Source organism: Carcharhinus amblyrhynchos, chromosome 34 (genome assembly GCF_965287045.1).
Source record: "Carcharhinus amblyrhynchos chromosome 34, sCarAmb.v2.hapA, whole genome shotgun sequence".
Lineage (NCBI taxonomy): Eukaryota > Metazoa > Chordata > Chondrichthyes > Carcharhiniformes > Carcharhinidae > Carcharhinus > Carcharhinus amblyrhynchos.
The window spans coordinates 4,052,531-4,065,241 of NC_137357.1; the positions used below are offsets into that span (position 1 = coordinate 4,052,531).

The 12,711-nt window shown below is 48.4% G+C and overlaps 1 protein-coding gene and 1 non-coding gene across 2 annotated transcripts in view; one reads left to right on the forward strand and one right to left on the reverse strand.

Annotated features, from left to right (window-relative positions):
- Positions 1 to 12,711, forward strand: part of stard7 (StAR related lipid transfer domain containing 7) — a 53,804-nt gene that overhangs the window by 16,053 nt on the left and 25,040 nt on the right. The window lies entirely within an intron of this gene.
- Positions 10,394 to 10,530, reverse strand: LOC145361470 (small nucleolar RNA SNORA77). The gene has a single exon (XR_013889837.1). It is a non-coding gene; the product is annotated as a small nucleolar RNA SNORA77 (small nucleolar RNA).

Below are 12,711 nucleotides of genomic sequence, written 5' to 3' on the forward strand. Positions count from 1 at the left end.
TGCACTAAGTTGATCTTTCTCTACATCCTATGACTGTGACACTGTATTCTGCACCGTCTCATTTCCTTCTTTATGAATGGTGTGCTCTGTCTCGTGCGCTAGAAATAATACTTTTCACTGTATACTAATATATGGGACAATAATAAATCAAATGTGTGCAGGAATTTTGGGTGTTTCTTTTGGATGTTTTGGTGTTAGTTCTCAGAAGGGGGTTTTATAACACAAGGTTAAGTTTGATGAGGATATTAACGTGGGTGTTGCAGTGTCTCTCCCAATTAAATCCTGAACACATGCAAATCTGCGTTCCAAACATTATTGCAACAGTTAAAAATAAAACATTAATAGTAGTTCATGAGCAGCTGACTGCAAAATGGGCACACATGAACTAGGGATCTCTGCACGTTGCTCACACTGTGTCAGCTTTGCCTGTCTCTCTGTCTTGGCAGCTGTGACTGTTTACCGATCACTGTGGAGCATCTCCCGTCCCTTCAAAGGTTGTGCACACATGGGAGTACACCAGGATAATAGAATGATCCTTCTTACAAGACCCGTGTTCACAAAACTGCACGGCAGTGAAAGTCAGGCAACTTGCTACCTGCAAGCACAGTGGTTAGTGCTGCCTCACAGCGCTGGAGACCAGGGTTCGATTCCAGCCTGGGGTCACTGTCTGTGTGGAGTCTGCACATTCTCCCTGTGTCTGCGTGGGTTTTCTCCAGGTGCTCCGGTTTCCTTCCACACTGCAAAAATGTTGATTGGCTATGCTAAGTTGTCCCTTAGTGTCCAGAGGTGTGCAGGTTAGGTGGATTACCCATGCTAAATTGCCCCTTAGTGTCCAAGGATATGCAGTTTAGGTGGACTGGCCATGCTAAATTGCCCCATAGTGTCCAAGGATATGCAGTTTAGGTGGACTGCCCATGCGAAATTGTCCCTTAGTGTCGAAAGATATGTAGGTTAGGTGGATTGGCCATGTTAAATTGCACCTTAGTGTCCAAAGATGTGCAGGTTAGGTGGATTGGCTGTGCTAAATTGCCCCATAGTGTCCAAGATGCGCAGGTTAGGTGGAATGGCTAGGCTAAATTGCCCCTTAGTGTCCAAAGATGTGCAGGTTAGGTGGATTGGCCATGTTAAATTGCCCCTTAGTGTCCAAAGATGTGTAGGTTAGGTGGATTGGCCATGTTAAATTGCCCCTTAGTGTCCAAAGATGTGCAGGTTAGGTGAATTGACCATGCTAAATTGTCCCTTAATGTCCAAAGATGTGTAGGTTAGGTGAATTGACCATGCTAAATTGTCCCTTAGTGTCCAAGATTTGCAGGTTAGGTGGATTGGCCGTGCTAAATTGCCCCTTAGTGTCCAAGATTTGCAGGTTAGGTGGATTGGCCATGCTAAATGACATTTAGTGTCAGGATGATTAACAGGGTAAATATGTGGGCTTATGGGGATTAGGCCTGGGTGGCATTGTTGTTGGCACAGACTCAATGGGCCGAATATCCTCCTCTTGCACTGCATGAAACTTGAATTCTATGTAAAGAAGCTCAGCACACTCTGTCTTTATTGTCTGCGGCGCCTTTATGGTATATAACAGCACGGCAAAGATCACAAATGTGGCAGTCCCTTCAAAGGCAGGAGTTCCTGAGCATGAACGAAGTACCTTTGGTGGATCGGGCATGTCCACAGGAGGAGGTAGCCGGGGCCAGGCTCTGCGTCGAGAAGGCGCTCAAGCCTGACTCGAAGGCCCGAAACATCGGCTCTCCCCCCTGGGACTTAGGGGCTGGTGGAACAGGGAATGGTGGTGCCTCCTCTGGGCAGGTGTGGACTTGCCCAGACAGCCAGCAGCTGAGCAAGAGGCACCAATGGCAAAAAAACACCAACCAACACCACCACCACATAGCAGTTCCAGCTACAGCATTTGGGACAGAACCTGTGTCTCAAGGGTTGGTATTTGCCTTAGTGAATGGAAGCCCCCTTTCCCCACCTGAAATGGACTTGCTCCCAATTGGAAGGATGTTAACAACAAGTTTATTTATTTATCAGTGTCGCAAGTAGGCTCACATTAACACCGCAATGAAGCTACTGTGAAAATCCCCTAGTCGCCACACTCCAGGGTACACTGAGGGAGAATTTGGCACCAAACCACCAAGGTCTTTTGGACTGTGGGAGGAAACCCACATGGACACGGGGAGAACGTGCAGACTCTGCGCAGTGACCCAAGCCGGGAATTGAACCCGGGTCCCTGGCGCTGTGAGACACCCAGTGCTAACCACAGTGCCACCCCAGGCATATCAGTGCACTGATTAGAGGGGAAGGAAATTGGGCCTCGATGTTTACCAGCATGCTATAGCGGGGAGGGCAGAAGGGACATTAATGCAGTGTAGTGGTTAGTATCCCCACCTGTCATGTGGGAAACTGGGGTTCAATTCCCCGACGGGGAGCTGCCAAGTTCCACGAACGTGCCTCCCGCAGTGTTTGTTTATGGGATGGCACAGCAGGTTAGCACAGCTGCCTCACAGTGCCAGGGACCTGGGTTCGATTCCTGGTTCGGGTCACTGTCTGTGTGGAGTCTCCACATTCTCCCCGTGTCTGCGTGGGTTTCCCCTCTCAGTCCAAAAGATGTGCAGGTTAGGCGGATTGGCTATGCTAAATTGTCCCTTAGTGTCAGGGGACTGGCTAGGGTAAATGCATGGGGTTATGGGGATAGAGCCTGGGTGGGATTGTGGTTGGTGCAGATTCAATGGACCGAATGGCCTCCTTCTGCATTGAAGGATTCTATAGAAAACTAGTTGCAATACAGTTTGGGGACAATGTTGGGATGACACAGTGGTTAGCACTGCTGCCTCACAGTGCCAGGGACCCGGCTTCAATTCCCGGCTCGGGTCACTGTCTATGTGGAGTCTGCATGTTCTCCCCGTGTCTGTGTGGGTTTCCTCTGGGCGCTCCAGTTTCCTCCCAGATGTGCGGGTGAGGTGGATTGGCTATGCTAAATTGACCCTCGTGTCAAGGGGACTAGCTAGGGTAAATGCATGGGGTTATGGGAGAAGAGCCTGAGTGGGATTGTGGTTGGTGCAGGCTCGATGGGCCGAACAGCCTCCTTCTGCACAGTGGAGATTCGATAATGACCTGCAATAAGCGGCCAATCCTGTTTCTTCATACTGCCACCTGACCGGGTCCCACCTCCTCACGGGGGAGACCGTGCTTCCACAGTGCAGCTCCTCCAGGTAGCTGGCTCAGGCACCAGTCTGCACTGGGCTGGTGCAACTACACAGCAAGAAGTCTCACAACACCAGGTTAAAGTCCAACAGGTTTATTTGGTAGCACAAGCCACTAGCTTTAGCAACCGACTGTTCCTTCGTCAGGTGGGTCACCTGACCAAGGAACGGCTCGTTCCGAAAGCTAGTGGCATTTGCTACCAAATAAACCTGTTGGACTTTAACCGGGTGTTGTGAGACTTCATACTGTGTTTAGCCCAGTCCACCGCCGGCATCTCAACTACAGAGGCCAGGGGAGACCACCAGCCCATTGCCCGCTAGTCCTGCCCTGGTTACTCACTCAATTTTAGATGTGAGACGGAGCCCTTGTGACACCAACACCAGCCTGGGCCCTGCTGGGGGCTGCTGCCATCTGCTGGCAGACCACAGCACTGCCCACACTAGCACAGCAGATTACAGTGGCTTCTTCAGTGGGAGTTAGAGGTAAAACTGAACTGCAGAGGCTCAAAGACGTATTGATCCAAACAGGGGGAATAATTCACCAATACCTCTTTGCCTCCTACACCGAGAAGCAGCTGTGAGGGTGACGGTTCATAGAATCCCTACAGCACAGAAGGCGGCCATTCGGCCTATCGAGTCTGCACTGACCACAATCCCACCCAGGCCCTATTACTGTAACCCCGTGCATTTACCCTCGCTAGTCCCCCTAGCATGGTCGAGCCCCCTAACCCACACATCTTTGGACCGTGGGAGGAAACCGGAGCACCCGAACAAAACCCACGAGGAGAATGTGCAGACTCCGCACTGACAGTGACCCAAGCCGGGAATCGAACCCGGGTCCCTGGGCGCTGTGAGGCAGCAGTGCTAACCCACTGTGCCACCCTGATTCACTTCGAGCCTGATTCCCTCAATCAGCTCTGCCTGTGCTGAAAGTCTGCAAAGGGACATGGTCTAAGTGAGTGGGCGAAGGTCTGGCAGATGGCAATGTTGGCAAATGTGAGGTCATCCATTTTGATCGGCAAAACAGCAAAATGGACTATTATTTAAATGGTAAGAATTTCAGCATGCTGCTGTGCAGAGGGACCTGGGTGTCCTTGTGCAGGAATCTCAAGGAGTTGGTTTTCAGGTGCAGCAGGTAATGAAGAAGGCAAATGGAATTCTGTCCTTCATTGCGAGAGGGATAGAGTTTAAAAACAGTGAGGTTATGTTGCAGCTGTATAAGGTGCTGGTGAGGCCACACCTGGAGTACTGTGTAAAGTTTTGGTCTCCTTACTTGAGAAAGGATATACTGGCACCGGAGGGGGTGCAGAGGAGATTCACTAGGTTGATTCCGGAGTGGAGAGGGTTGGCTTATGAGGAGAGACTGAGTCGACTGGGGCTATACTCATTGGAATTCAGAAGAATGAGGGAGGATCTTATAGAAACATATAAGTTTATGAAGGGAACAAATTAGATCGAAGCAGGGAGGTTTTTCCACTGGTGGGTGAAACTAGAACTAGGGGGCACGGCCTCAAAATAAGGGGGAGCAGATTTAGGACTGAGTTGAGGAGGAACTTCTTCACACAAAGGGTTGTGATTCTGTGGAATTCCCTGCCCAGTTGAGGCTCCCTCACTGAATGTTTTTAAGGCAAGGATAGATAGATTTTTGAACAGTAAAGGAATTAAGGGTTATGGTGAGCGGGTGGGTAAGTGGAGCTGAGTCCATGAAAAGATCAGCCATGATCTTATTGAATGGCAGAGCAGGCTCGAGGGGCCAGATGGCCTACTCCTGCTCCTATGTTCTTAATTCCAAAGGCAGTAGTAATAATAGGCAGGAGTCAGAGTCTTTGACGTTTATTCAGAGCAGTTGGAAGCAAATTAATCTGCTCCAGTTTCTCCAACTCCACCCTGCCGCCTTTATTCAGAATGTGGAGATGCTGGCGTTGGACTGGGGTAAACACAGTAAGAAGTCTGACAACATCAGGTTTAAGTCCAACCGATTTATTTGATAGTAAACTCACAAGCTTTCGGGGTTTGCCCCTTCGTCAGCTGAATGGAGAGTTCTGGCCTCAGACACAGCATATAACAGCACAGTTTACCTGTACTCTGTCTGTGCTGTTATATGCTCTGTGAGAGGCCAGAACTCTCCATTCGCCTGACGAAGGGGCAAACCCCGAAAGCTTGCGAGTTTACTATCAAATAAATCGGTTGGACTTAAACCTGGTGTTGTCAGACTTCTTACTGCCTTTATTCAGACACAAACGCCACAACAGCTCAGTAGCAGTTTCTGTTCTAGGACACGCCTGTCAGAAGGGGGGAAAGTGAAAGTACGAATGTCTGCACTCACCTTCCAGATCAAACTGTGATCTGATCATCTAACACCTACCGTCGCTCGGCAGTACAGAACATGAACGAGAGATGCTTTCTCGAAGCTTTTCATCTTGCATTGGGGAAACAACGGCCTAGTGGTATTAATCGTTAATCCAGCAACTCAGCTTGTGTTCTGGGGACCCGGGTTCGAATCCCGTCACGGCAAAATGGTGGAATTTGAATTCAATGAAAAATATCTGGAATTAAGAATCTGCTGATGACCATGAAACCATTGTCAATTGTCAGAAAAACCCATCTGGGTCACTCATGTCCTTTAGGGAAGGAAATCTGCCGTCCTTACCCGGTCTGGCCTACATGTGACTCCAGAGCCATAGCAATGTGGTTGACTCACAACTGCCCTCGAGCAGCAAGGGATGGGCAATAAATGCTGACCAGCCAGTGACACTCATGTCCCAGGAATAAATGAAAAAAAGTCATTAGGGAAAACACCAGAATGCCAAATTTTAAACAACGATGTGTAGCACAGGAGAGAAAAGTTGGCAACTCTGATTGGCTGAGGTGTTGCTATGGAAAAAGCAAAGGGAAAATATATGCCCCTGGGTAATTCAGAGAAAAGGTGAGGCCTGAACATGTTCCTTTTGTTTGCAGGGAACAGGGGTTTTTGGGGGGGGGGGGGGGGGGGGGGGGGGGCGGTGGCGGTCACTGTGCACTAATAGGGCAGCACGGTAGCACAGTGGTTAGCACTTCACAGCTCCAGGGTCCTGGGTTCGATTCCCGGTTCAGGTCACTGTCTGTGTGGAGTTTGCACATTCTCCTCGTGTCTGCATGGGTTTCCTCCAGATGCTCCGGTTTCCTCCCACAGTCCAAAGATGTGCGGGTTAGGTTGATTGGCCATGCTAAAAATTGCCCCTTAGTGTCCTGAGATGTGTAGGTTAGAGGGGTTAGCAGGTAAAATATGTCGGGATGTAGGGGTAGGGTCTGGGTGAGATTGTGGTCGGTGCAGACTTGATGGGCCGAGGGGCCTCCTTCTGCACTGTCGGGTTCTATGAGGCACTTTTATCAAGCATAAACAAACCATGCTGTGAACTGGACTTATTATCTTAAAACGGCTGTTAGTTTAGCCATTAGTGAACATACATCACTCCCCAGCAAAGGTAAATGAACAATAAAATCCTGACAGTACAGAGAGGCCATTTGGCCCATCGAGTCTGCACTGACCCCAATCCTACCCAGGCCCTATCCCCATATCTCTACATATTTACCCACTAATCCCTCTAACATACGCAGCTCACAACACTAAAGGGGCAATTTTTTAGCATGGCCAATCAACCTATCCCACACATCTTTGGAGTGTGGGAGGAAACCCACACAGTCATGGGGAGAACATACAAACTCCACACAGACAGTGACCCAAGCCGGGAATTGAACGCAGGTCCCTGGAGCTGTGAAGCAGCAGTGCTAACTATTGTGCTACTGTGCCAAGATTTAAGTTATGATCAATTCCCGGCTTGGGTTACTCTCTGTATGGAGTCTGCACGTTCTCCCCATGTCTGCATAGGTTTCCTCCGGGTGCGCTGGTTTCTTCCCACACTCCAAAGATGTGCAGGTTAGGTGGATTGGCCATGCTAAATTGTCCCTTAGTGTCCAAAGATGTGCAGGTTAGGTGGATTGGCTGTGCTAAATTGTCCCTTAGTGTGCAAAGATGTGCAGGTTAGGTGGATTGGCCATGCTAAATTGTCCCTTAGTGTCCAAAGGTGTGTAGGTTTGGTGAATTGGCTTTGCTAAATTGCTCCTTAGTGTCCAAGGATGTGCAGGTTAGGTGGATTAGCCACAGCAAATTGTCCCTTAGTGTCCAAAGATGTGCAAGTTAGATGGATTGGCCATGGTAAATTGCCCCTTTCTGTCCAAAGATGTGGAATAGCCAAAGGGATATGCTATTTGATGCATTCAGGTGGGACACACAAGTACCCATTGTCACCCCAGCACTGAAATTCACACCTGACATCACTCGCTTGTGTGGTAGGCAGGATTAATGGACTGATGGTGGTGAATGTGAGAGGAACATAGCACCTGTACAGTCACTGCATACCAGCAGCTTGGAACTTGCTGAACCTGTTCCAGTTTTTGCCTTTCCAGTGGCCACATTTCACGTAAGGGGCCTGTGGTTTGCTTCAGTTAAAAGACTTCATTTTAAGATATTTCTGCCTCCGTAACTATCTGCTGAGCTTTCAGGCTAACTTGGCCACGTTTTGAAACTCAGCTGGGAATGCTGGGATGAGTTTGGAAAGTTGACTGTAGTCTTTGAAAGTAATCCTGCAGAAGTAAGGCTTTCTCACAAGCCAAAACAGGAACTTTCACGGCTTCACAGCTGCCAATTGTTTATGAAAGTTCGGGACACGGTCTGCACCAGCAATTTCAATAACACAGATTATGAACAACATATGTTGTGCATTTCAGTGTGTGTTTTCGGTTCAGAGTTCAGTGAGTATTCAAGATTAGTACAGGGGGCCAGTAGTTAAATAGCCAGTTTCTCCCAAGTTAACATTTTTCTTTATTTTTCATTTCTGTAGTATTAATTGCGGGTTTTGTTTAACAAAGAAAATCATTTTTTAAAAAGTGCTGCCTACGTCTATTCTGAGAAATGAATAGACATAACAAAGGGCTATCTATGAATGTTGGGGGTCATCCTCCCACCAGTGGCTGCCCCCGTTTATATGCGAGATGGAGAATCAGGTGATTTTCCTCCTCCCTTTCCTCAGGCCTGTCACTGCACCCAAACCTGAGATGTGAGCAGATCACAGAGTTTAAAATCTTGAGAGGACGCGTTTGCAGTGATTTACCTGCGGGTCCAGTAACCTGCAGCCTGGGGCTCTACTAAACTCCGACTCTAAATCGCCCAGTATTTTGGTTTATCTGATGAAGTGTCACCAAAACGTTGGCTCTATTCTCTCTCCACAGATGCTGTCGGACCTGCTGAGATTTTGCAGCATTTTCTGTTTTTTGTTTCAGATTCCAGCATCTGCAGTACTTTGCTTTCAATTTAACCGGTTTAGCTTGTTTGAACCAACAGTTCTGAAGTTTGGTTAGGGCGATTCTCAGTGATGTCTTCATTAGTGAAATCCTCTAAACAAAAAAGAGACACAGAAGGTGGAATAAGTCTCAATTAGTTCAAACATCTACAAATTAATCCACCTGTGATTCTTAACTTAAACCGAGATTCCACACTGTTTATAAAGGTGGCACAGTGGTTGGCATTGCTGCCTCACAGCGGCAGGGATCTGAGTTCAATTCCCGTTTCAGGTGACTGTGTGGAATTTTGCACATTCTCCCCGTGTCTACATGGGTTTTCTCCAGGTGCTCTGATCTCCTCCCACAATCCAAAGATGTGCGGGTTAGTGGCCATGCTAAATTGACTCTTAGTGTCAGGGGGGTGAACAGAGTAATGGGGTTATGGGGGTAGGGCCGGGGTGGGATTCTGGTTGATGCAGACTCGATGGGCCATAGAGTCGTAGAGGTTTACAGCACAGAAACAGGCCCTTCGACCCAACTTGTCCATGCCATTTTTTTTTAAAAAAAACACCTAAGCTCGACCCAATTGCCCACATTTGGCCCATATCCCTCTATACCCATTTTTACCCACTCTAACTGTCTAAACACTTTTTAAAATTGTACCTGCCTCTACTACTACCTCTGGCAGTTCGTTCCAGACACTCAGCACCCTCAGTGAAAAATTGCCCCTGTGGCCATTTTGCATCTCTCCTTTCTCATCTTAAACCTGTGCCCTCTAGTTTTAGACTCCCCTACCTTTGGGAAAAGATATTGACTATCTAGCTGATCTGTGCCCCTCATTATTTTATAGACTTCTATAAGATCACCCCCTACGTTCCAGAGAAAAAAGTCCCAGTCTATTCAGCCTCTCCTTATAACTCAAACCCCCAAGTGCCGGTCGCATCCTAGTGAATCTTTCCTACACTCTTTCTAGTTTAACAATATCCTTTCTATAATAGGGTGAGCAGAACTGTACACAGTATTCCAAGTGTGGCCTTACCAATGTCTTGTACAACTTCAACAAGACATCCCAACTCCTGTATTCAATGTTCTGACCAATGAAACCAAGCATGCCGAATGCCTTCTTCACCACTCTGTCCACCTGTGACTCCACTTTCAAGGATCTATGAATCTGTGCCCTGAGATCTCTTTGTTCTATAACCAAATTGCCGCCTCCTGTACTGTAGGGATTCTTTGATTCAACACTTTTATATGGGAATGTTTAAGTAATTTAAAGTTGACTTTTGTGGAAAATGCATAACAACGTAAATGACGTCCAAGAAAGGTGCTCGCTCTCCATGGTTTTCACAGTAACCTATTGTGCAGTAATCCATTTTTTTTCCAACAATTACTCTATTCCTGGCATGCGTGACAAGGAGGCTGCAGAACTGGTTGGCAGGAAAGTTACTGTGGCAGGCGGAAAATGTTTTAAGCTTAAGTTAATTTATTAGTGTCACAAGTACGCTTACATTAACACTGCAATGAAGCCACTGTGAAAATTCCCTAGTTGCCACACTCCGGTGCCTGTTCAGGTTACACTGAGGGAGAATTTAGCACCTAACCAGCACATCTTTCGGACTGTGGGACGAAACCAGAGCACCCGGAGGAAACCCCACGCAGACACGGGGAGAACGTGCAGACTCCAAACAGACAGTGACCCGAGCCGGGAATTGAACCTGGGTCCCTGGCGCAGTGCTAATCACTGTGCCACTGGTGAGATGAAAGAACAGCGCGGGTGGGCATTCCTAACCCTGAATCATTGGCAGAGTTGTGCCCGTTTTCCTCTCCCATCCTGGAGAGTCAGAACCTTCCTTTCCATTGGGAATAGTCCTGTGACTGTCCCAGAGGACCCGTGACAATTCCGTACCTTGTTAGGATGCAGACAACACGCGGGAACTCTGGATTATTCCTTTAGCAGACTGAAAAAGGTGCCAGACCAGGGTGAGGGTCTAACCCAGAGTGAGCCTGCAGGATAGATCGATAACACTGCCTGAATGATCGGGAATATATTTGACTGCCGTCTCTCTCCCATGCCTTCCGTGGAACGGCTGAATGCTGAGCTCAGCATCACCCCGTTGCTGCAGTGGGGTTTACCTCATTCTCTCCCTCTCGGTGGCATGGGGAACGCTGGGACTCAGGCCTTCGCTCAGCTTCCCTGCAGCTGGCACCAGTGGCATCGACTTCCAGCCTCCGACCCGCTCCGCCGCCACGTTACTGAGTCTGAAGTCTTGCATCAATCAGACTCTCGGCCCTCTGTCGGGGGGGGGGGGGCCGCCAGCACAAAGCCTGAAAGCAGAAGGGTTGAATTTTAATTCAAACGGATTGTAAAACACAGGGGCAGCTGGAAATCTGAAACCACCCTGAGCGGCTCAGGCAGCATCTGAAAAATGGGCAGAGTCGCCACACCCCCCCCCCCCACCACTGACAGGAGGGGCAGAGTCACCCCCTACAGTGCGAGGACCTGTTGTCACAATTGGACTGTACTGTAGAGCAGATGGTGATAGAATTATAGAATCCCTGCGGTGCAGAATGAGGCCGCTCAGCCCATCAAGCCTGCACTAACCACAATTCAAGCCCCATCCCCGAAACCCCAGGTATTTAATCAGCTAATTTATCGAGGCCGATCCCCCTAACCCACACAGCTTTGGAGTGTGGAAGGAAACTGGATCACCCGGAGGAAACCCACACAGACACGGAGGGAACCTGCATACAGTGACCCAACTGAACCCAGGTCCCTGGTGCTGTGAGGCAGCAGCACGAACCACTGTGTCACTATCAGAGACAGAAAATCCTCCTTTCTGTCAATCCCCTTCCTGATGTGGATGTGCCAGCGTTGGACTGGGGTAAACACAGTAAAAAGTCTGATAACACCAGGTTTTAGTCCAACCGATTTATTTGATAGTAAACGCACTCGCTTTTGGGTTAGTCCCTTCGTCAGGTGAATGGAGAGTTCTGGCCTCAGACAGAGCATATAAAGCACAGACTGTTTACAGATTCCTGATTAGAATGCGAATCTTTACACCTAACCTGCTGTTCAAGTCTTGAAGTGGCCGACAATGTGAGTGGAAGGAGCAGTGATCACAGGTTAAAGAGATGTGTATTGTCTCCAGACAGTACAGTGAGTGAGGTTTTGCAAACCCAGGCAAGTGTTGGGGGTTACAGATAATGCGACATGAACCCAAGATCCTTGTTGAGACCGTCCTCATGTGTGTGGAACTTGGCTATCAGTCTCTGCTCAGCGACTCTGCGCTCACAAACCTCACTCACTGTACTGTCTAGAGACAATACACATCTCTTTAACCTGTGATCACTGCTCCTTCCACTCACATTGTCGGCCACTTCAAGACTTGAACAGCAGGTTAGGTGTAAAGATTCGCATTCTAATCAGGAATCTGTAAACAGTCTGTGCTTTATATGCTCTGTCTGAGGCCAGAACTCTCCATTCACCTGATGAAGGGACTAACCCGAAAGCTAGTGCGTTTACTATCAAATAAATCGGTTGGACTAATCCCCTTCCTGCCAGCTCGGACTCTGAGCTTGTCGCTTCTCATATCCAGCTGGGCTGGAACCCAAAGATACTTTACTACCCCAGATAACAGCGTCTTATCAGAGTCAGCTTTCGTTAACTGCATTAGTTTCCTTTGATTGTCTTTATGATTAAAAGGAAAAGGATGTGTTTTATGTTGGATATTTTGCTCTGATTGCACTTGCCTGGTCCTATTTGTTTCCACTGTACAGTCAAAAGAGTAGCTAATACCACCCTCTGGTTACAATGAGCCTCAGCCTTTATCTCTCTCTCTCTCTATTTGCGCAGCCGCCATTTCCCCTCAGCAGGCCCTGGCCCTGCCCCCCCCCCAATTCTCATTGGTAGATGAGTAAGGGATGGCGCTAGCCCATTGGCTACGAGGTTGGGGGGGTGGGCTCAGTCACCCACCTCCCACAGTACAGCTCAGGAGTTGTATCCTTTTCTCCAGCAATATAAAATTGCTGCTTTAAGAGGCACCTGGATGGGTACATGAATAAGAAGCAAATAAGAACATAAGAAATAGGAGCAGGAGTAGGCCATCTAGCCCGCCCCGCCATTCAATAAGATCACGGCTGATCTGTCGTGGCTCAGTTCACATTCCCGCCCTCTCCCCATAACCCTTAA